This window comes from Bison bison, unplaced genomic scaffold (genome assembly GCF_000754665.1).
Source record: "Bison bison bison isolate TAMUID 2011002044 unplaced genomic scaffold, Bison_UMD1.0 scf7180017864254, whole genome shotgun sequence".
Taxonomy (NCBI): Eukaryota; Metazoa; Chordata; class Mammalia; order Artiodactyla; family Bovidae; genus Bison; species Bison bison.
The window spans coordinates 4,906,213-4,930,028 of NW_011494826.1; the positions used below are offsets into that span (position 1 = coordinate 4,906,213).

The 23,816-nt window shown below is 40.5% G+C and overlaps 1 protein-coding gene across 1 annotated transcript in view; it reads left to right on the forward strand.

Moving 5' to 3' along the window:
* The window catches only part of SLC35F4 (solute carrier family 35, member F4), a 286,201-nt gene that overhangs the window by 5,262 nt on the left and 257,123 nt on the right, over nucleotides 1-23,816 (forward strand). The window lies entirely within an intron of this gene.

Here is a 23,816-nt window from a genome sequence, read left to right on the forward strand (position 1 = left end):
TCTTTCTGGCTTACTTCACTCTGTATAATCGGCTCCAGTTTCATCCACCTCATTAGAACTGATTTAAATGTATTCTTTTTAATGGCTGAGTAATACTCCATTGTATATATGTACCACAACTTTCTTATCCATTCATCTGCTGATGGACATCTAGGTTGCTTCCATGTCCTGGCTATTGTAAACAGTGCTGTGATGAACATTGGGGTACACGTGTCTCATTCAATTCTGGTTTCCTCAGTGTGTATGCCCAGCAGTGGGATTGCTGGGTCTTATGGGAGTTCTATTTCCAGTTTTTTAAGGAGTCTCCACACTGTTTTCCATAGTGGCTGTACTAGTTTGCATTCCCACCAACAGTGTAAGAGGGTTCTTTGTAGGGTTTTAATGGTTTTAACAGAGGAGGGATGAGACTTGACTTACATCTCAAAAGGATCAAGTTGACTGCTCTACTGGGGAAGAGGTGGAAGCAGAGAGGCTAGTTGGTATATATCACTGTAATAACCAAGGTGGGAGATGATAGTGGCTTGAACAAGAGGGTTAGCAGTAGCAGTGGTGAGAGGTGGTCAGATTCTCTTTATATTTGAAGTTAGATTGTCTATATTTAAATTCTCTATTTGAATAGGGTTTCCTGATGGTTGGATATGGTATCTACAAGAAAGAAAGGAGTAAAAATTGATTCCATCTTTTCTGGTTTGACCAAGTTTGAGTTGCCAATGGCTGAAGTGTGGCAAGCTTCAAGGTAGAGAAGTTTATGGGTTCAAGGGATAAGGATAACATTTTGGAAAGGAAATGTAATTGGAGATGTAAAATAATTCTGGAGTTCAGAGGAGATGTCTACTAGAGATGTATATTAGAGATTTTCCAGTATTTGGGTGTTATTCATAGTCTAACACTAAAGGGATCTTCAAGAAGTCAACGTATATAGAGAAGAGAAGAGGAGCAAGGACTGAACTCTGGGGCACTGAGACATTAAGAGGGTGAGGAGAAGAGCATGTGATACCCTGGAAGGCAGAGAAGAGTCTCAGAGGGAAGAGATTAGCTGAATCCAGTGCTGCTGAAAGGCCAAGTAAAATGAAAACTGACCATGAATTTGGTGACTGGGCATCGTTAGCTACCTTGACGGGAACAAATAAGAAAGCCTAAGATGGATTCGAATGTGCTAAAGCAAGAATTGGGCTTCCCTGGTGGCTCAGCAGTAAAGAATCTGCCTGCCAATGCAGAAGATGAGAGTTTGATCCCTGGGTTGGGAAGATCCCCTGGAGGAGGGCATGGCAACTCACTCCAGTATACTTTCTGGAAAATCACATGGACAGAGGAGCCTGGGGGACTACAGTCCATAGGGTCACAAAAAAGTTGGGCCCGACTGAACAACAGCAAACAAGAATCGGAGGAATTGGAAAAGTGAGTATAGACAATTCTTCAGTAATTTTTGGAGGAAGCAGGAGCAGGGGAGCAGAGGAAATGGGAGTTGCGGTGGGGTTAAAAAGTTTCTTTTTATTTTAAAGATGGCTAGCAGTAGCAGCGTGTTTGCAAGCCCCTGAGAATGATTCAATAGAGAAAGAAAAATCAGTGATATTGGAGAGATAGGGTATACCAAATCTAGTGCACAAAGGAAGGAATATTGCTTTAGACAGGAACATGGATATAGGGCAAGGGTATGGATAAAGGGTCTGGAAGGTGGATAACTGAGATGGTGGGGGTCTGCTAAGGTTCTCTTCTGATTGCTTTCATTTTCTCCAAATAGAAAGCAAGGTCATCAACTGAGAGTGAGGATAGAGGAGGAGGTGGTGGATGTTGGAGGAGAGAGAATGTATAAATAGTTTGAGAGGGAGAGTGAACAGTCTGAGGAAGTACAGTAAGGTTGTCTGGCTGCTTTATAGGGCACATTTAGTTTCTGGTCACATATTTAAAGTGAGATCAGTCAGTAGATTGTTATGATCATTGACACAGTGGAGGCATGGAGCAAGTGAAGAGAAGGATTTAACAGGAGTTGCAGATTATCCGGTGGGTGTAATAAAATAATAGTAGCAAGGGAGTCGTGAATGTATACAAGAAAGGAATTATAATGAATGGCGGTAGCGTTTAAAGCTGGGGAGTACAGAAGAGAGAAAATTGAGATGACTAGGGAGAGTGGAAAGTTGGTAGGATCAATGGATTGGAAATCTCGGTGGGATCAAAGGCTAGTGGATGTTTTCTGGGAGAAAAGAGGTGGTAATCAGAGAGGGTTGTATGGCCGTAAGAAGTTATTCTTTCCACAAGTCAAGTCAAAGGATAAATTCATTTATATTTTACTGTATTCTATTATCGACATCTTTGAGCTGAGTCTTCTTTATGTATTGGTATAAGGAGGCAGTGTGTTGATGTGCAGTGAAGTAAACTCTAGGGGGTTGGAAATTTATTCTTGTTAAACTTGCTAGTAACTAGGCCTGAGACCTGGGCATCTCTTTGTGGCCAACAGTTTCCTTTCTTGTTAAAAAAAAAAAAAATGGGGGAGGGGGTAGAAGTCACTGTCTTTTTTAAAAGAAACTTTTTATTTTATATTGGAATATAGCTGGAATATAGTTAATTGTCATAACAATTAACAACGTTGTGACAGTTTCAGGTGGATAATAAAGGCACTCAGCCATAGACATACATGTATCTGTTCTCCCTGAAACTCCCCTCCCATCCAGGCTGCCACATAACATTGAGCAGAGTTCCCTGTGCTATACAGTAGGTCCTTGTTGGTCATCCATTTTAAATATAGCAGTGTGTACATGACCATTCCAAACTCCATAACTATCCCTTGACCCCATCCTTCCTCCCTGATAACCATAAGTTTGTTTGCTAACTCTGTGACTCTGTTTCTGTTTTATAAATAAGTTCATTTGTATTTTTTGAAGATTCTGCATATAAGGGATATCCTATGGTGTTTCTCCTTTTCTGTCTGAGAAGTTACTGTCTTAGAACAGCCATGCAGTAGGTTGGCTTTGACAGCTTTCAGAAAAGCCCCAACTTCCATGAAGGAATCTATCTCAGTAAACTCTTTTTGTTGATTTTGCCTCTCCACACTCCACTTTCCATCTCAGATGGTGGCCAATGGCCTCTCTCTGCCTTTTGTACTCGTCAGCTTTCTGTTATTTCCTATCAGTAGCTAAAAATTTATAGTAAAACTTCTTGTCCTTGCTCTGATGCCAGCCCTGACTACCCCGTTTCCAAAAAGAACTCTACTAACTTCTGGCTCTTCTGGCTCTCTGAATTCTCCAACTTGTGCTATGACTTAGCATTTCCCAAGGTGCCAGCCTCAGCTCTGTCCTTTCACTTTACCTTCACTGAGCAAGCTTATTCAGTTTCATGGCTTCACTATCTTCTATATGTCTCTATTTCTAGGTCCACTTTTTCTGAGCCTAGGCTCATATTTCAACTTTCTACTAGAATTCTTACCTGAATGTCCTCCAGGCATGTCACACATAAAACTAAATTCATCATTCTGTCCTTAAAATGTGCCTTTTGCTTATTATGCTTTTTAAGCTTCCAATATCTGTATCTAACCAAGTGCCCAGAAACCTGGAGTTATACTTAAACTCTGCCCTTCCCCCTTTCCTTATATTCAGTTAACAAATTCTATCTGCTGCTGCTGCTGCTGAAGCTAAGTCACTTCAGTCGTGTCTGACTCTGTGCAACCCCATAGACAGCAGCCCACCAGGCTCCCCCGTCCCTGGGATTCTCCAGGCAAGAACACTGGAGTGAGTTGCCATTTCCTTCTCTAATGCATGAAAGTGAAAAGTGAAAGTGAAGTCACTCAGTCGTGTCTGACCCTCAGTGACCCCATGGACTGCAGCCTTCCAGGCTCCTCCGTCCATGGGATTTTCCAGGCAAGAGTACTGGAGTGGGGTGCCATTGCCTTCTCTGCAAGTTCTATCTATTTTACCCCAAATACGTGTTTCCATCCCTATTATCACCTGCCTTAGTTCTCCCTGTCATATCTTTCACCCGGTCTCAAATCTTTTTAATCTAGTATGCACACCTTAACAACACTGAATTCTGTAAAACTGCAAATCTTCCTCTCACGTCCCTGATCAAATGCCTGAAATAAACCTGCATTTTCTGTAGGATAGTGTCCAATTCCTTAGCATGCCACAGTCTGAGGCCAGCTTACACTGTTCTATTTTAGCACACATTTCGCCCTCTAATTGCCAAAGTAATGCAGGCTTAATGCAGAAAATCTGGAAGGCAGAGAGACAAAGAGAGATTAAAACAAAATTACTCATAATTCCACCACCCAGAGGTGATTAGTGCTAACATTTTGGCTAACACTATCCTTTCCGTCTCTTTTATATCCATAGACACATGCAAATGCTATTTATTTTGTACTGAGCATTTCTGTCACTGGTCTATAGATTTTAATAACTGAAATTTAATGTATGCATAGTCTTCAATATATTTAAACACCTTAATCTACTTACATTGTTGAATTTTTTTGTCCAATTTTTCTTTTTTAATTTCATATCTCACTTGTCCTCCACAAACCTGTTAATAGTCTCATCAAGCAGCTTATTGTTTTAATAACATTCTTGTCCCCATGTTCTTCTGGTCCTCAGTGCCTTTTTATACTATGGCCTGAACGGCTTCCTCTTCTCATGTCTCCTTCTTCACTCCCTGAAAAGCTCGTATTTATCTTTCGAGGCTGAGTTTAAAAGCTCCGTCCTCTGTGAAGCTCCCTGATTGCCCCAGGCTGGGTTGATCCTCCTCTGGGCTCCTGTAATACTGTGTACTCACCTCTGCTCCAGTGTTTAGCACGGTATTTTGGGCTGTTTACTTTTCATAAGACTGTCTCACCACAGAGCTTGGGGAAGGCAGGGACTTATCTTTATTTATTTTTATCTCAGACAACATGAAAGTGTACTAGAGTACATTCTGGGTGCTCAATAAAGTTTATTGTAGTAATGAATGAATGATTATAGTTTCTGTTGAAGAAACTGGAGAGTTAATTCTTTTCACATAGAAAAAGAAAGAGTACATGATGGTAGTGATTGGAGGGAAAGAAAAAACTCACCAGCTATGAGTGAATCAAACAGATGTGCCTACTCAGAGAGTGAGTACACCAAACGGTATTTTGTATCACTAAACCTTGTGTCCTTATTGCCTTTATAACATTCTCTGTAATTGAATGGGTAGAAGGCAATCTTTAAAATACAAAATAGTATAAAGTTATTACAACTATAAGAAATAAAATGTGGTCCACCCCCCTTGTGAAGTGATTACTGTTAGTCTTCAGGTTTGAGGTTTTAATGACTGTTCTCTTCTACTTGTTAGACTTTTAAACTTGCATAAGTAACTTCTCAGATCAACAGCTTGCTCCTGTAAAATGGAAATAATAATAATTGCTTCATAGGTCATTGGGAAGGTTATGTAAGATAACATATATAAAAGCCTGGCACAATGCCTAGTTCAGCATAAGGAAGCTGTTATGATCATGGATGAAACCAGTAGAATCAACTTGATGATTTCAAAAAGGCTTGCTCACTTTTTTCTTGTAAATAAATGGTTCACCACTCACATTTTCCTCCTATCCAATGTTGTAGTTTGAATTGTTAATGAAAATTGTGTTACAGCAATGTTAAAGATAATTTACAAATTATCCAGGTTTGCAACGTGTTTTATTTTTGGAGATTGCCTTCTGCTTATTTACCTGGATCACCCCTGGGAATAGTTTAAAGTGGGTTGGAACCTTTTGTGATGAGGTTATTCCCAAGGGGCCAATCCAAAATAGACGAGAAAAATCTAGGGCTTACAGGTGACAGGATGGGTCTACATGTCTGGAGATGCAGATCCTCAAACATCAAAGTAGAGAGGAGTGTAGGAATTGGGGATGGGAAGTGGAAGAGTGGTGGGGGAGAGTGGGGGAGAGGAAGGATGAAATTTCAGCTAAAGATGAGTAGCATGGGATAAGGTGGGATTATATAGGATTGGGCTGGCAGATAGGTGGAGAAGAATGAAAATGTGTAGTGTTAGTCACTCAGTTGTGTCCAACTCTTTGGACCCCATCAGGCTTCTCGGTCCATGGGATTCTCCAGGCAAGAATACTGGAGTTGGTTGCCATTCTCTTCTCCAGGGGATCTTCCCCACCCAGAGATCAAACCCCAGTGTCCTGCATTGTAGGAAGATGCTTTCCCATCTGTGCCACCAAGAAGGCCTGGAGAAAAGAAGCCTAAGGATTACTGGGGACTAGTCTGTTGGAAATTTCACTGTTGCTTTTACATGTGGAGTCTTAAAGGGACATTGCTTTTTGGTCTATTTATATAGTGGTGAACATTACAAATAGAGTCTTTCAAGTTCTACTTTTAAAAAGACACCATTATGTTGTAAACACAGTTGCATAGTCTTTGAAGATACAATTCTTAAAGTTACTACTTAAAGACACAGAAGAATATAGAGAAAAAGGAAAATAATCCTGTTACCCTAACATGACTACTATTACTTTGGTTAATTTTCTTCCAATCTTCAAAATGCATATAGGGCTTCACTTCTTGATTTATTGAGAAATTTAAACTATAGTATAGTCATAATTCTGATATATACAGTTTTGTGCCCTGCTTCTTTCCTACTTGACATTTTAGGATTTTCATTTCATTGCATGTGCCTGCTTGGAGAGGCTGGAATTAGATTCCCTTTCAGAGATCTTGGCTTAAAAAATTTGGGCAAGCTGATTCTCAGTTCTTTGAGACTAGATGAAATGGAGAAACTTGGAGTGTTAGAGAGGGCTTGTGTGGTTTCTCATCACAGGATTCCACTTGAACTGGCTTAGGCAAAAATGGAAGTGATTGAAATGATACTAGGAGTCTTCCATGGATTTTAAGGGCTGGGGTAAGGTGGCTTAAGGGCTTCCCTGGTGACTCAGTGGTACAGAATCTGCCTGCAGTGCAGGAGACCCGGATTTGATCCCTGGGTTGGGAAGATCTCCTGGAGGAGGGCATGGCAACCCACTCCAGTACTCTTGTCTGGAGAATTCCGTGGATGGAGGAGCCTGGCAGCAGTCCACAGGGTTGCACAGAGTTGGACACGACTGAAAGCAGCAGCAGCAAGGTGGGATAAACGTCAGGTCCCCGACTGTTGCTGTAGGGAAAATAGGAAGCCCTCTCTCTCTGCCTTTCATTTCTTTCTTTCTTTCTTTCTTTTTTTTCCTGGCACGTGTTCCCCATTCTTGTCTCTTGCTGCAGGCTGGCTTTCTCTATTCCTTGTACAAATGGTTGAAAATAGCCTCTGTAAGCAGTTCCAGTGTTTATATGTCCTCTAGTCAAGAGAGAAGACAGACTGAGCAAGAATCTCTAACTTCTAAAACCAGATTCCCAGGGACAGGGACTTTTTGGCCAAATTTGTGTCAGGTGTACACTCTTGATTGTCTTGACTGTGGGCGTCCGGGACGGGGTCAATCTCTGCCATCCTGGCTGCCAGAGGCTTTCTCCTGTAATCCTACTGACTGTAGGGCAAGAAGTAGTTTCCAGAGAAAAGAAGGGTTTGTCTGGACAGTCAACTTAATAGCGTTTTGGTTCACAGAGCTTTGCACAAAGAATTTTTTCATATTAAATCATAGGCTTCAATCAAGATCCAATCTTTTCTATTTTCTAGTTTTGATAGTCCTTAGAATGTGCCTACATAATACATAGTGAGGTTATAGATAGTGTATTCCTACAAACTGAGAAAATCCAAGTGTTTGTTTAGAGTGTAAGTCACTAGGGAGTTCTGTTTAAAAGTATTCAACCAGCACTGCTGCTGCTGCTGCTAAGTCACTTCAGTCATGTCCAACTCTGTGCGACCCCATAGACGGCAGCCCACCAGGCTCCACCATCCCTGGGATTCTCCAGGCAAGAACACTGGAGTGGGTTGCCATTTCCTTCTCCAATGCATGAAAGTGAAAAGTGAAAGTGAAGTCGCTCAGTCGTGTCCGACTCTTCAAGACCTCATGGACTGCAGCCTACCAGGCTCCTCCGTCCATGGGATTTTCCAGGCAAGAGTACTGGAGTGGGACTGCTTATTAAGTTTTATTGAAGTGCTGCTGGTTATATCACATTTGGAAGACATTTTTCTTTTTCTCAGTCAGATAGGGCAAAACATCAGTTCCTTCAGACTCAAGGTATAGTAACTGAAGATGACATTTAACATTGTATATTTTAAACAGGGAATGAAAATTACACTATTCTGCAGTCTGGGAATTTCTATATTTAGTTCTGCATTAATGCCAAGATGGCACTAGTGGAGGTCAATAATGGTTTTATGGTCCTGAAAACTGGATGTACAAGAATTCTTTATCTCTTGTGAAGCTTAGATCTTAGATTCTAAGGGTGTTAGAGTTTGCACGTTTTTGCTGCTGATGCCTTGCTCCACGTCATGCGTACGTATCTTGCATTTTTGATTCATACCCACATTTAATATAGGCATCCTAGAGGAAAGATCCAGGTCAAGTGAGCTGGGAACCATTTGGAGCACCATCTTTCCTGGAGCTATGGTGGCAGATGAAGAAATGAATTATTATTTCCCAGGGACAGGCTAGAACAAATACATTTAATATTTAGAAGCTATGAAATTTTAATTTCTCTGTAATTAAAAAAAATAGGGAGGGCCTCAAATGTAGCCTCTTGCTTTCTCCTTTCTTGTCCACATCACACACCAGTCATTGTGATCTTTTAGAAACTTTAATTGGATCATGCCATTCCTCCAGTTAAAGTCTTCAGTGGCTTCTCATATTTCTTTGGAAAACTATAAAAGCCTAAACCGGGCCTACAGGGTCCTTATGTGGTTTGGTTCTTCCGATGGCACCACTCTTCCATGTACTCTTGATGCTTTGGTCATACTGGCACGTTCTCCAGGTCCTTTCTTCCTCCAGGCTGATGTACAAGCACATCCCTCTTCCTAGTGCGGTTACCTGGCTGGCTCCTCATCATCATTCAGGTCTTGTAATAAGTGCTACTGCCTCAGGGAGGCCTTTGCAGCTTTGCACCTTTCTCATCTCATGTAATTTTCCTTTACAGCACTTACTGCAAACTGTGGTTACAATTTATGTTGATTCTTGTGACTGTTCAGTTTCTTTCCTGCCTGCTAACTCTCTTAGCTCCACAAAGGAAGGGCTGAATCTGTTTAGGTCAGCACTAGGTACTCATCATAGAGGACCTGGATATTCCATAAATAGTTGCTGAGTGATTAATTCTTGTTAAAAAGTTGGAGCGTATTTCACTTCAGTTAAGTTCAGTTGCTCATTTGTGTCTGACTCTGCGATCACATGGACTGCAGCACGCCAGGCTTCCCTGTCTATCACCAACTCACAGAGCCTACTCCAACTCATGTCCACTGCATTGGTGATGCCATCCAACCATCTCATCCTCTGTCGTCCCCTTCTCCTCCCACCTTCAATCTTTCCCAGCATCAGGGTCTGTTCCAATGAGTCGGTTCTTCACATCAGGTGGCCAAAGTATTAGAGTTTCAGCTTCAGCATCAGTCCTTCCAATGAATATTTAGGACTGATTTCCTTTAGGATGGACTAGTTGGATCTCCTTGCAGTTCAAGGGACTCTCAAGAGTCTTTTCCAACACCACAGTTCAAAAGCATCAATTCTTCAGCATTCAGCCTTCTTTATGGTCCAACTCTCACATCCATACATGACTATTGGAAAAACCATAGCCTTGACTAGATAGACCTTTGTTGGCAAAGTAACATCTCTGCTTTTTAATATGCTGTCTAGTTTGGTTATAGCTTGTCTTCCAAGGAGCAAGCATCTTTTAATTTCATGGGTGCAATCACCATCGGCAGTGATTTTGGAGCCCAAGAAAATAAAGTCTCTCACTGTTTCCATTGTTTCCCCATCTATTTGCCATGAAGTGATGGGACCAGATGCCATGATCTTAATTTTCTGAATGCTGAGATTTAAGCCAACTTTTTCACTCTCCTCTTTCACTTTCATCAAGAGACTCTTTAGTTCTTCTTCGCTTTCTGCCATAAGGGTGGTGTCATCTGCATATCTGAGGTTATTGATATTTATCCTGGGAATCTTGATTCCAGTTTGTGAGTCATCCAGCCTGGCATTTTGCATGATGTACTCTGCATGTAAGTTAAATAAGTTGCAGGGTGAAAACATACAGCCTTGATGTATTCCTTCCCCTATTTGGAACCAGTCTGTTGTTCCATGTCTGGTTCTAACTGTTGCTTCTTGACCTGCATACAGATTTCTCAGGAGACCGGTCAGGTGATCTGGTTTTCCCATCTCTTTAAAAATTTTCCACAGTTTGTTGTGATCCACATAAAGGCTTAGGCATAATCCATAAAGCAAAAGGAGCAGACCTAAAAACACTTATTTGGAACAATTTTAGACTTACAGAAAAGTTGCGAAGGTAATTCACCATATTCCTGTGTGCCCCTCACCCAGTTTCCCCTGTTGTTGTCATTTTATCTTACTCATGTATTGGTCAGAACTCAGAAACCACTACTGGTACATTACCATTAATTAAACTCTAGGTCTTATTTGGATCTCACCAGTTTTCCAATTAAGGACTCTCCTCCTGTTTCAGGATTCAAACCAAAGTACTGCATTGCACTTAGTTGTCATGTCTCTTAAGTAGGCTTTTAATGCAATGAACTTGAAAAGATAATTTCAATTTTATAGAAATTTCCTGACCATTCTTTTAGGGCTTAGATCAGATCACATCTGAAATTTTAATTACTAGTTTTTAAGGTGACATTGGATTAAATTCATGTTAGAAATGACCTGTGAAATCACATGGTAATTACGTACTATTTTAGAGGACTGTTCTATAGTGTAGAATAGTAGGTTTTAGTGTTTCTGCTTTTTAACATTTTGGGGGAAACTAGGTATTTTTGAAAATCTAAATGAAACTATAAATTACCCTGCCCCATGTATATATACACCAAATGTTTTCATGCGGTTCACTTTATTATACTGGAAATTTATTACTTCATAGGAACAGGCTATAAAAGTGATAAGTCCAATGAGTCATATCTATTTTTCTATTTTATTGGAATGTGCACAAAATTTAATGGTAATATCTAGAAAAACTGAAATAATTAAAATTTGTTAACTAACATGAAAGTAAATTTCAGTTTTATTCCATTTTCAAAAGTGAATTTTAGTGAGAAAGTTCTCATAGTTTGGATTGAATAAGAAGCTGAAATTCTGGAATGTCCTTAGGCATGAGAATATGCAGCTCATCTTTGACATTCAGTTTACTGCAACTGATTAAAATATTGTTGTTGATATTCAATCACTCAGTCATGTCCAACTCTTTGTGACCAGATGGACTGCAGCATGCCAGGCTTCCTTGCCCCTCACCAACTCCTGAATCTTGCACAAACTCATGTCCATTGAGTCGGTGATGCCATCCAACCATCTCACCCTCTGTCTCCCCCTTCTCCCACCTTCAATCTTTCCCAGGATCAGGGCATTTTCAAACAAGTCAGGTCTTCACATCAGGTGGCCAAAGTATTGGAGCTTCAACTTTAGCATCAATCTTTTCAATGAATATTCAGGATTGATTTCCTTTAGGATCAACGGGTTTGATCTTGCAGTCCAAGGGACTCACAAGAGTCTTCTCCAGCACCACACTTTGAAAGCATCAATTCTTTGGTGCTCCACCTTCATGATGGTCCAGGTTTTCCAGTAGTCATTTATAGATGTGAGAGTTGGATCATAGACAAGGCTGATGGCCAAAGCATTGATGCATTCAAGCTGTGGTGCTGGAGAAGACTCTTGAGAGTCCTTGGACTACAAGGCGATCAAACTCGTCAATCCTAAAGGAAATCAATCCTGAATATTCATTGGAAGGACTGATGCTGAAGCTGAAACTCCAATACTTTGGCCACCTGATATGAAGAGCTGACTTGTTTGAAAAGACCCTGATGCTGGGAAAGATTGAAGGCAGGAGGAGAAGGAGGGGACAGAAGATGAGATGGTTGGATGGCATCACTGACTTGATGGACATGAGTTTGAGCAAGCTCTGGGAGTTAGTGATGGACAGGGAAGCCTGGAATGCTGCATTCCATGGGGTCACAAAGAGTGAGCCATTACTAAGTGACTGAATAACAACAATTGGAAAAACCATAGCTTTGACTATATGGACTTTTGCCAGCAAAGTGATGTCTCTGGTTTTTAATATGCTGTCTAGGTTTGTCATAGCTTTTCTTCCAAGGAGGAAGCATCTTTTAATTTCATGGCTGCAGTCACCATCTGCAGTGAATTTGGAGCCCAAGAAAATAAAATCTGTCACTGTTATTTTTCCCTCATCTATTTACTATGACGGAGAAGGCAATGGCAACCCACTCCAGTACTCTTGCCTGGAAAATCCCATGGACAGGGGAGGCTGGTAGGCTGCAGTCCGTGGTGTCGCTGAGTCGGACATGACTGAGCGACTTCACTTTCACTTTTCACTTTCATGCACTGGAGAAGGAAATGGCCACCCACTCCAGTGTTCTTGCCTGGAGAATCCCAGGGACGGGGGAGCCTGATGGGCTGCCGTCTATGGGGTCTTGCAGAGTCGGACACGACTGAAGTGACTTAGCAGCAGCAGCATTTACTATGAAGTGATGGGACCAGATGCCATGATCTTAGTTTTCTGAATGTTGAGTTTTAAGCCAGCTTTTTTACTCTCTTTCACCTTCATCAAGAAGCACTTTAGTTCCTCTTCTCTGTCTGCCATTAGAGTGGTGTCATCTGCATATCTGAGGTTATTCCCAGGAATCTTGATTCCAGTTTGTGAGTTATCCAGCCTGGCATTTCACATGATATATTCTGCATATAAGTTAAATAAGCAGGGTGACAATATACATTCTTGTCATACTCCTTTCACAATTTGGAACCAGTCCACTGTTCCATGTCCGGTTCTAACTATTGCTTCTTGACCTGGATATAGGTGCCTTAGGAGTTAGGAAGGTGGTCTGGTATTCCCATCTCTAAGAATTTTCCACAGTTTGTTGTGAGCCACACAGTCAAAGGCTTCAGCATAGTCAGTGAAGCAGATGTAGATGATTTTGGGAATTCTGTTGCTTTTTCTATGATCCAACAAATGTTGGCAGGTTGATCTCTGGTTCTTCTGCCTTTTCTAAATCCAACTTGTACATCTGGAATTTCTCAGTTCACATACTGTTGAAGCCTATTTTAAAGGGTTTTGAGCATTACCTTGCTAGTATGTGAAATGAGTACAGTTGTGTGGTAGTTTGAACATTCTTTGGCATTACCTTTCTTTGGGATTGGAATGAAAACTGACCTTTTCAAGTCCTGTGGCCACTGCTGAGTTTTCCAGATGTGCTGGCATATTAACTGCAGCACTTTCACAGCATCATCTTATTTAGGATTTCAAATAGCTCAGGTGGAATACCATCACCTCCACTAGCTTTGTTCATAGTGATGCTTCCTAAGGCTCACTTGATTTCACACTCCAGAATGTCTGTCTCTAGGTGAGTGATCACACCACTGTGGTTATCTGAGTCATTAAGAACTTTTTTGTACAGTTCTGTGTATTTTTGCCACCTCTTCTTAATATCTTCTGTTTCTGTTAAGTCCATACTGTTTCTGTCCTTTATTGTGCCCATCTTCACATGAAATATTCCCCTGGTATTTCTAATTTTCTTGATTAAAATATTAATATTTTCTAAAAACTGTGACTTGCAAGGATATGAGGTGGCAAATGAAATTAGAGATCCCACAGATTATATGGCTGGCTGAATAGATTTGTATTAAGAAACACCAGACTTCTTGAAGACTCTGAAAGGGGAACTAATGTCACATCATTCCATTTGGACTCAAGTCACTGAGGTCTTCTTTGAGGCAAGATCTGCATCATCCATGCTGTCTTCATCAGCAAAGAAAGAATGATGAATCCTTTGGAGAAGGAAATGGCAACCCACTCCAGTATTTTTTCCTGGAGAATCCCAGGGATGGGGGAGCTTGGTGGGCTGCCATCAATGGGGTCGCACAGAGTCGGACACGATTGAAGCGACTTAGCAGCAGCAGCAGCAGCAAGCAGAACTAGCCTTCAAATATATCTTACAGTGTATCCAGATACTTCCAGGTTTTTGTCTGCACATCACATTTTAAGACATGTCACTCTGGATCCTTATTTTCCTGAGGAGCTCTGTTTCCTAAAGAACTTGTTTTCAGCTGCATTATAATAATTACTTTAAGGTTTCCAATGAAAAATTGTATCATGTTCATATCCATAAAGTAAACAAAGTAAAGAATGAAAATGTCTCCTACTGAGCGACTAAGGATGTGCTTCACTATTTTCTCAAAGGTGGAAAGGTAATAAAAATGTCCTATAAAAAAATAAAGATTTCAAGTCAGGATTTCTGAAAAGACATTAACTTCCAAGTAGTCAGACAGAACTCCATGTTCTCTTCACTGGCTCTGATGGAATTGACTTTCAAGGCAATAGAAAATGTTTCTTCTTGGATCATTGGCAATATTTCAGGTGTACCACATGCAGTAAGTTACACAAACACACAAAGCTACTCTCATCACCAAGCAGCACAACCTGCTTTCCTCCCGTGTGCGATTGGTTCCACATTGAAAACTCTCACATTTCCTAAAAAGCTCACAGAACAGTGTTCTCCTTAGATGACATTCATACACACGTAATAGAAAATCAGGAGTTGGGAATATTATGAGATATGCAGTTATTCGCCAAAGGGAAATAGCATAGCTGCTAGTATCTTTAATGTTTACATCAAAATTATGGCAAAAGAGCAAGTTTTGAGAGAGGACTTTATTCGATAAAGGCACGCTTCCATTTTTATTCCCTGTTGCACACCACAGGCTAGTTTATTCTCTTCCAAGTCACACTAGTTCCCAAGGTCTTCCTAAGATTAATTTAGCAGCAAGGAAAGAAAACTCAGTTTATATTGGCTTAAGCAGTGAGGAAATTTACTCTTTCCAAACAGGAAGTTGAGAGGTGGGGTGCCTGAATTAACAGCTTATGGTAGAATGAGGTATGCAGATTATAATCTTTTTTGGTTTTCTTCTCTGTGTGCTGTACTTTATAGGATATTTTCTTTGCTTTATTTTCAAATTATTCTATTAAGTTTTTCACTTAAAGTTAAGTTATAGTGGTTCTTTTATTTTCCTAGTACTTAAAAAAAATGTATAGCATCTTATTTTTCCAATGACTCTGATCTTCAGAAATAGGCTCATTAGAAGCTGCATCACCTCTGTTTTCAAATTGTGTGGACAAAAAGCAAAATCTAGCACTTGTCTAGAGATGTTTATTGTTGTAGTGAGAGATATGCTGGGTCATGCTGTGGATGTAGTAAAAGACATTGAATTGAAGACTTTAAAATGGTTAAAATGGCAAATTTTATGTTATCTGAATTTCACTACAAAAATGTTTAATATTCTAAAAAATATTATCTTATTCTTGTTTTATGGATATAATAGCTTCTCTTATTATTCCCTGAGGATATTACTAACACTTTTGGGGGAAAGTTTTCTTCTCTTGAATGGGCCATTTCCTCTAAGTTGCTTTTCAAAAATTTCTTATTATTGTTAGCCAATATTCTTGGATGTTTTGTGATTTTTGTGTCTGCATATATTTAAGAATAGAGGGCTCCAAAACTATTTGGGAGCTGTGAGAATGATTGAGGAGGTCAGGAACTATGAAGGGTCTTACCCCACTTACAAGCTAACAAGTTAGTCTGCTGTGTTTTGAAGGATGCTTCCAAAAATAGGAGATTCCTGGGTCAGATACAAAGGACATTACTACTCACAGTTGAGCAAGCAGCATGAGCTTCATGCACATGGTGGTTCCCCTCACTCTGAAAGTTCACAGGGACAATACAGAGCAAGCAAAGTGGGCCCTCATTATAGCAGGTTTATGTTATACCTGAGACCTCCTGAGTTAAAGAAATTCTTATCATTTATAATGGTCTACATAGGCTTCCCTGTTGGCTCAAATGGTAAAGAATCCACCTGCAATGCAGGACCCTGAGTTCAATTCCTGAGTCAGGAAGATCTCCTGGAAAAGGGAATGAACACACACTCCAGTATTCTTGCCTGGGGAATCCCATGGACAGAGGAGCCTGGTGAGCTACGTTCCATGGAGTTGTAAAGAGTCAGACAGGACTAAGTGACTAATACTTTCACTTTCATAGTGGTCTACAAGCAAAGCTACCCAATCTTTGCTCCAGAGGGAGACATTAGCAAACAAACCTGCCTGCTATTCTAGAGGGAGACAAACTTCACTATACAGGGTCTTGAAAAGCTAGTCTAAGACAAAAAAATTGTCAAATCCTGCACAAGATGTTCAGAAATGGAAGAAAGACCTGTGGAGAATTATCAACAAGGGCTTGTCTATTGTGACTTTACTGTCAAATAGCTGGGCTGTTTCCTTGAGAACCTTCAATTTCATTTTTGTGAGAGCTGTTCCCGGATCACAGAAGTCTTTTCTAACCTCCTGACTGGCTGCTAGCTTTCTGTGAACCAAGTAGGAAGGTGGCCTGGGCATTTCAGTGAGCAGTATGCATAGTTTCAGCTAATTCGTCTGTGACATTGGTAGGGTACTCCAGTCTTCAACCATACTTGATGTCACTGTAGACTTCTGTTTGGCCACAGAGTAAAGCTCTGCCCTTTGCCAAAGTGAAAGGAGGCATATGCTATACAAATAAGGGTGGAGATTGTGAGAATTGTTCAGTAGTGTCTGACTCTTTGCAACCCCATGGAATGTAGCCCACCAGGCTCTCTGTCCATGGGATTCTCCAGGCAAGAATACTGGAGTATTCTCTTCTCCAGGAAGTCTTCCCAACCCACAGATTGAACCCAGGTCTCCAGCATTGCAGGCAGATTCTTTATCATCTTAGTCACCAGGGAAGCCTGAGGCTTGGGATTAGGACTTCTCAAACCAAATTAAGAGGGATGACAATGAGACTACAATCAGTAGCTTTGGTTAAGTCTATTTGAAGATGGGGGTTAGGACTTCTCAAATAGACTTAACCAAGGATACTGACCAAGTCCTCATTGTCATCCCTCTTAATTTGGTAACTGGTAAGTTTTTAAAATTCTGTTTTATAAATTGAACTGTTATCTAATTTTTCTACCCACAACTTAGGTTTTAGTTTTCTCAAGCCTGACAAGTCATTTACCACTTTCTAGCTTCTTAAATTTTTGTTTTGTTCTGTTTTCATTCCTGATTCTTATGGATTTATGCCTTTAAATAAGACACATTACGAGTGGAATGCCTCACCGGCGGGATCGAGCCTCACATTACTGTCATTGTAGTGGAATTTCCTGAATGAAATGAGGAAATTAGATATGTATGTATTTCAATCTGGCATCTTTACCAGGAAGAATCATTGTACTTTCTGTTCCTATTTTTTGAAGTCTTCCAGCTTAAACTAGATCTACCAAGATAAATATCATATTCATAGTGGCAGAGTACATTGTCTTTATTTCCTCTCAGTGGGAAGCTATTTTAAGATGTCATAACACCAGGGCAAATAGTATTATGCATCATCTATTTCTTTGTCTGAATGTTAGTTTCACAGGAGTGTTTACTTTATGAAAATACCAAGCTGTGCACTTAAGGCTTACGTACTTTTTTGTATGCACGTTATATTGCTATCAAAGGTCTACATTAAAATTGTACAAAATATGACTGTATCAAAGCATTCAGTCCATTTTACTGTTTTTTTTTTTTTTAATTTATTTATTTTTAGCTGTGTTGGGTCTTGGTTCTGTGCATGGGCTTTCTCTAGTTGTCACGAGTGGGGGAGTACTCTCTCGTGGTGTGTGGGCTTCTCATTGTGGTGCCTTCCCTTATTGAGAGCACGGGCTCTAGAGCTCAAGGGCTCAGTAGTTGTGGCTCCCAGGCTCTAGAGCACAGGCTCAATAGTTGTGGCACATGGGCTTAGTGGCCCCCTGGCATATAGGATCTTCCCAGAGCAGGGACCAAACCCATGTCCCCTGCATTGTCAGGAGGATTTTTAACCACTGGAAAGAAAATGAAAGTTTCTCAGTCATGTCTGACTCTTTGTGGCCCCATGAACTATACAGTTCATGGAATTCTCCAGGTCAGAATACTGGAGTGGGTAGCCTTTCCCTTCTCCAGGGGATCTTCCCAACCCAGGGATCAAACCCAGGTCTCCCATATTTCAGGTGGATTTTTTACCAGCTGAGCCACAAGGAAACCCTAACCCTAACCAATGGACCATCAGGGAAATATAAATTTCCCTTTATAGATGGGAAATCCCATCTATAAAGTATTTTAATAAGGACATTATTTTTCTCTTTATTCGTGTTAACCTCAATTAGGTTAAGTTCATATTTTCATCTATAGAACATAAACCAGCCAGTTCCTCGATTGTTCTCCTGGTACATCCTTTCAGAATAATTATGGATGATAACCAGGTGCAAGGTATAGTCTAGGCTACTGTCTTGGTTGGGCTTCCCTGGTGGCTCAGACAGTAAAGCGTCTCTCTGCAACGCAGGAGACCTGGGTTCGATCCCTGGATTGGGAAGATCCCCTGGAGGAGGAAATGGCAGCCCACTCCAGTATTCTTGCCTGGAAAATCCCATGGACGGCGGAGCCTGGTAGGCTACTGTCCATGGGGTCGCAAAGAGTAGGACATGACTGAGCGAAGGGAAGAAGAAGACTGTCTTGGTATAGTCTAGCTACTGTTGTGAATTATAACTTAAAAATATTTTTCAAAGTAACATAAAATAAACAGTTACTTCTGTGTTTTCCCAGTTCACTCACCCCTAAGTGCATCCCCCAATCTCTTAACTGTATGAAGGAAATTGTTCTTAAATACTTTGTGTGTATTAGAAACACCTGGGAGTTCTAAAAAATCCCACTGCCAAGGCTGCATTCCATCCTAATTAAAACAGAGTCTCTGGGATGGAGACCCAGGCATCAGTACTTTTTAAAGCCCTGCAGGAGAGTTCAATGAACAGTCAGGGCTGTGGACATAGGTCTAGGATGATGCTTCTCAGGCTATCTGTGGTGAAGAACTAGTTTGTGTTTTTAATAGTACTGGCTCATCACAGATAAAAATTCTTGCAAAATCAATAAAAATTAACTAATAGAAAAGTAATCATATGCTGGACTATCAAAGCAATGTCAACTTACTATCAAGTTTTCTCAATGCTTATTCTTGATGTCTATATTTATCTTGCCACAGACTAGTCACAGTTCATGATCAGTGACAGTCCACAGAGCACAGTTGGGTAGCACTGACTTAAAACACTGGAATACTCTTTCTCTTTCCTAGCACAAGCCCAGTATTCATATCCTCCCCTCTCTGTGCAAAGAATCTTTTTTGAGACAGGGGAGTTTCCCCCGGGGCCATTTGTGCTCCCTGTCCTTTCTCCATAGACCCATCGACACATTGCATCCACTCAGATACATTTCTGGGCCCTGAATGCATGAGGTGAATAACCCATAGGTTGTTTGAGATTTTCTAAGTATTGTTTCACTTCAGCTATATTAATTTAAAAAAAACAACTGTTGACTATTAAAATCTTAGAATGTGATCTCATGTATTCCACTACAAAGATACATGAGATCACATTCTAAGATTTTAGTAGTCAGAGCTGTTCTTTCTTTCTTTTTTTTAATTAGCTGAAGGGAAACAATATTTTAGGAAGCAATAGTATGAACAAAGCTAGTGGAGGTGACAGAATTCTAGCTGAGCTATTTCAAATCCTAAAAGATGATGCTATTAAAGTGCTGCACCCAGTATATCACCAAATTTAGAAAACTCAGCAGTAGCCACAGGACTGGAAAAGGTCAATTTTCATTCCAATCCCAAAGAAGGTCAATGCCAAAGAATGTTTAAACTACCACACAATTAAACTCATTTCATATGCTAGTAAGGTTATGCTCAAAAGCTTTCAAGCTAGGCTTCATCAGTATATGAAATGAGAAATTCCAGATGTACAAGCTATATATCAAAGAGGCAGAGAAACCAGAAATCAAATTGCCAACAGTTGTTGGATCATGGAAAAAGCAAGGGAATTCCAGAAAAACATCTACTTCTGCTTCATTGACTATTCTAAAGTCTTTGACAGTGTGTATCACAACAAACTATGGAAAATTCTTAAAGAGGTGGGAGTACCAGACAATTTTTCTGTCCCTTGAGAAATCTGTATGTGAGTCGAGAAGCAGCAGTTGGAACTGGACATGTACGTCAAGACTATGTATTGTTGCCCTGCTTATCTCACTTTTGTGCAGAGTTCATCATGCAAGATACCAGGCTGGATGAATCACAAGCTGGAATCAAGATTGCTGGGAGAAATGTCAATAACCTTAGATATGCAGGTAATGTCACTTTAATGGCAGAAAGTGAATAGGAACTAAAGAGCCTCTTGATGAAGGTGAAAGAAGAGAATGAAAAAGCTGGCTTAAAACTTAACCTTAAAAAAACTAAGATCATGGCATCTGGTCCCATCATTTCATGGCAAAAGAAGGGAAAAAGTGACAGATTTTACTTTCTTGGGCTTCAAAATCACTGCAGACAGACAGTGACTGCAGCCATGAAATTAAAAGACACTTGCTCCCTGGAAGGAAAGTTGTAATAAACAAGAGAATGTATTAAAAAGCAGGGACATAAGTTTGTCAACAAAGGTCCTCATAGTCAAAGCTATGGTTTTTCCAGTAGTCATGTATGAATGTGAGAGTTGGGCCATAAAGAAGACTGAGCACCTAAGAACTGATGCTTTCTAATTACGGTGTTGGAGAAGACTCTTGAGAGTCCCTTGGACTGCAAGGAGATCAACCCAGGCAATCCTAAAGGAAATCAACCCTGAATATCCATTGGAAGGACTGATGCTGAAGTTGAAGCTCCAATACTTTGGCCACTTAATGTGAGGGGCTGACTGATTGGAAAAGACCCCGATGCTGGGAAAGATTGACTGCAAAAGGAGAAGAGGGTGGCAGAGGATGAGATAGTTAGATAGCATCACCGGCTCAGTGGACATGAATTTCAGCAAATTCTGCCAGATAGTGGAGGACAAAGGAGCTGGCGTGCTACAGTTCATGGGGTTGCAAAGAGTTGTACATGACTTAGTACCTAAACAAGAACAGCAATCTGTAAGTTGTGTGTGCAAGTGAGTTTCAGGGAAAAATTCACTGAAGACCCTCAGGAACAAAAATTCTCTTTATTCTTAGTAATTGTGCACTTTGGCTAGAATGCAGTAAAAACTCTTCTGTTACTTGGGCTGGAATATCTAAAGAACAAGTAGAGTTTCACCCACAGAAAGCTGCTTGTTGCATTCGTAGGACTGAATGAGAGTGGGCTGCCATAATCTGCTATGTTGGACACTTGTCCTAGTTGTCTGGCAGCATGGACATTTGCCCATGTGGATGGAATCCCATGAGGTTTATGAAGCATGGACTAGAGAACAAGGTTTGGGATTGGAGGGAACTTCATCTGAAGGAGAAGTTCAGAATGATTCAGATGAATCTTCTGATGAGGACCTCTTAGCCCTTTCCCTTTGGGCGATTATTCTGATGAGAATGCAATTGAATTCTGGTTGAAGCAGGTTATCTGATTCCCGTGGTTCAAGACATCTCTGATTTTTTTCCTTTCTAAATCTTGGCTCATCTGTTTCAGAAAAGATGGCACAATGATGCTGGTTAGAGAACCAAAGGCCACATCTGATATTATTAATTCCATTCTCAGTCTCTTGTGTAGTTTTTAATGAAGCTGTCTTCAATGCCCTTACTACACATCTAGATCTCTGTTACATTCTGATTATATTTGGGTATGTAGAATTTTACTCCTCCAGAAAGGAAGCAGAAAGGAGATGGGGAACATGCTCTGGGACTTTGGACTTGGGGACCCTTCCCAACTCAAATTTGGTTACTTGATAAGAGATGGAAAACAGAGATTAAATGTCCAACATACTTGCATGTAGAGATCTATCTTCTTTAAAGTTTTACACTCTATGAAAAGCTCATGCATGTAAAACTGCTAGCACATATAATATCTAGCACATGAGAACTTATTAGGGAAGAAAACCAGGAATGGAAATCTCAGCCTAAGCCACAACTTAAGAAAGAGCTTGTTATTTTAAAGAAAATTATACTGAAATATGTACTGAGTACGGTCTTGGTGAGACTGCAACTAGTGCAAGGCAGAACTGTGTGCAGAGTAATCTTTGAATATTGAGTATAGATGAAATGTTTAGGAGACTTAAAACACTCTGAAAGAGCTAGCCAGAGCCTTAACTTAGCATAGCACCCAAAGGATTCAGGCTGTCAATTCTGAATCATGCTGCTACTGCTCTGTGACAGCTTGATCATGGTTTTTTACTCTATGAGGCAATAGCATGTATGATTTCATAAAAACTCCCAGCCCCTCTGTGAAGTCTGTATAAGTATCAATATGTTACAGGTGAGGAAATTGAGGCCCAGAGAGGCTAGCTTGCCCAAGGGCACAGCTCCCGGGTGTCAGGCTTAGGGTTTGAACTCAGAGCTGTCTGCTTCTTAAATCCATACTCCACCCCAGGGACAGTAACAAGAAGTCAAAATTGTAAAATTCAGATCCTCCAGTGGCCCAGCTCCTTTACTTCCTCCTGATATTATGGGAGAAAATGGTAAACTTCACTTCATTTTTAGCAATGCCCTTAACTCACAAAACATGGCTCTGGTAAAGGGCTTAACTTCAGGACCTAAGCGAGGCTTCTCCCTTTCCCCTAAGTCTGAATTTTACCTTGAATGGATACTGTGCTTGAAGGCTCTTTCTGGAAAGAGAGAGATTGAATACGATGACCTTGAGAATTAGGCTGGGGTGTATGTGTGTGTGTGAAAAAGAGGGAGAAAGAGGAAAAGAGAGAGAAAGAGGGTTAGACATGTCTGCTAAGATGCAATTGGTATTTGGAATCGTACCTTTTTCTAGGGAAGGGAGAAGGGCAGTGGAGAGACAGGAGGAGATGCCTGCCCTCTGCCCCTCTTTGGCTGGATATTTCAAGCTCCTGGCTTTCTCCAGATTTTACCTGGATATTTGAGGAGCTGTCTTCCTGGTCACACTGAGGAAACCATGTTTCCTATTTCCTGCATCCACAAGTTAAAAAGAAATAAGCCTATTAAGCGAATGGAGGATGAGGATGTTCTTTATTTTTGTGGCAAAGTACAGATATCTGTAGTTTTGAGTCATTTGTGCCTGGCATGGTACCTGAGGATAGGGTAGCATGGCATGCTGCAGTCCATGGGGGTCACAAAGAGTTGGACATGACTAAACGACTGGACTGAACTGAACTGATAGTACCTGAGAATAGTATTTAGGGAATTTTAACCAGGCATCTTCCTTGGCTGTCAATACTTGCTCTAATATCTAATAAAATCTCTCTAGTTTTAAGTCATTGGAATGTTGCTACTGGTGTTGCTATTGTCCTTTGCAGAAAATGGAGTCCAATATTGCTCTAATATTGGTTCTTTGAGTCTTAACTGTCTCACTACCTTCTATTGTTTTATTCACATTACCGAGGCTTCTACAGGATTCACTGCAGACCTCTCCCAGTGGCCTTGGAAATGCATGTGTGATTGTAGTGATGCCTCATTACAGGTGGGATTTGAACACCATTATATTCACCCCTGTTGTAACTAAACCATGCTTGTTTCCAACATTTCTGTGTGAATGTCTTTATAGACAAGTGTCCAAGTGGCTGTGCTGTGGCATTAATAAGATCAGTAGGTTTTTAAAAATGTTAAATCAATTATATTTATGCTTAATGAGTAACCATTTACACATTAAGATGATATTCCTCTGACCTGCTCCTATCTTAAATAAAAGTTGAATATAAACTCTGTGACTACTTGATGGAAACCAAAACAAAAGCTGAATTTAAG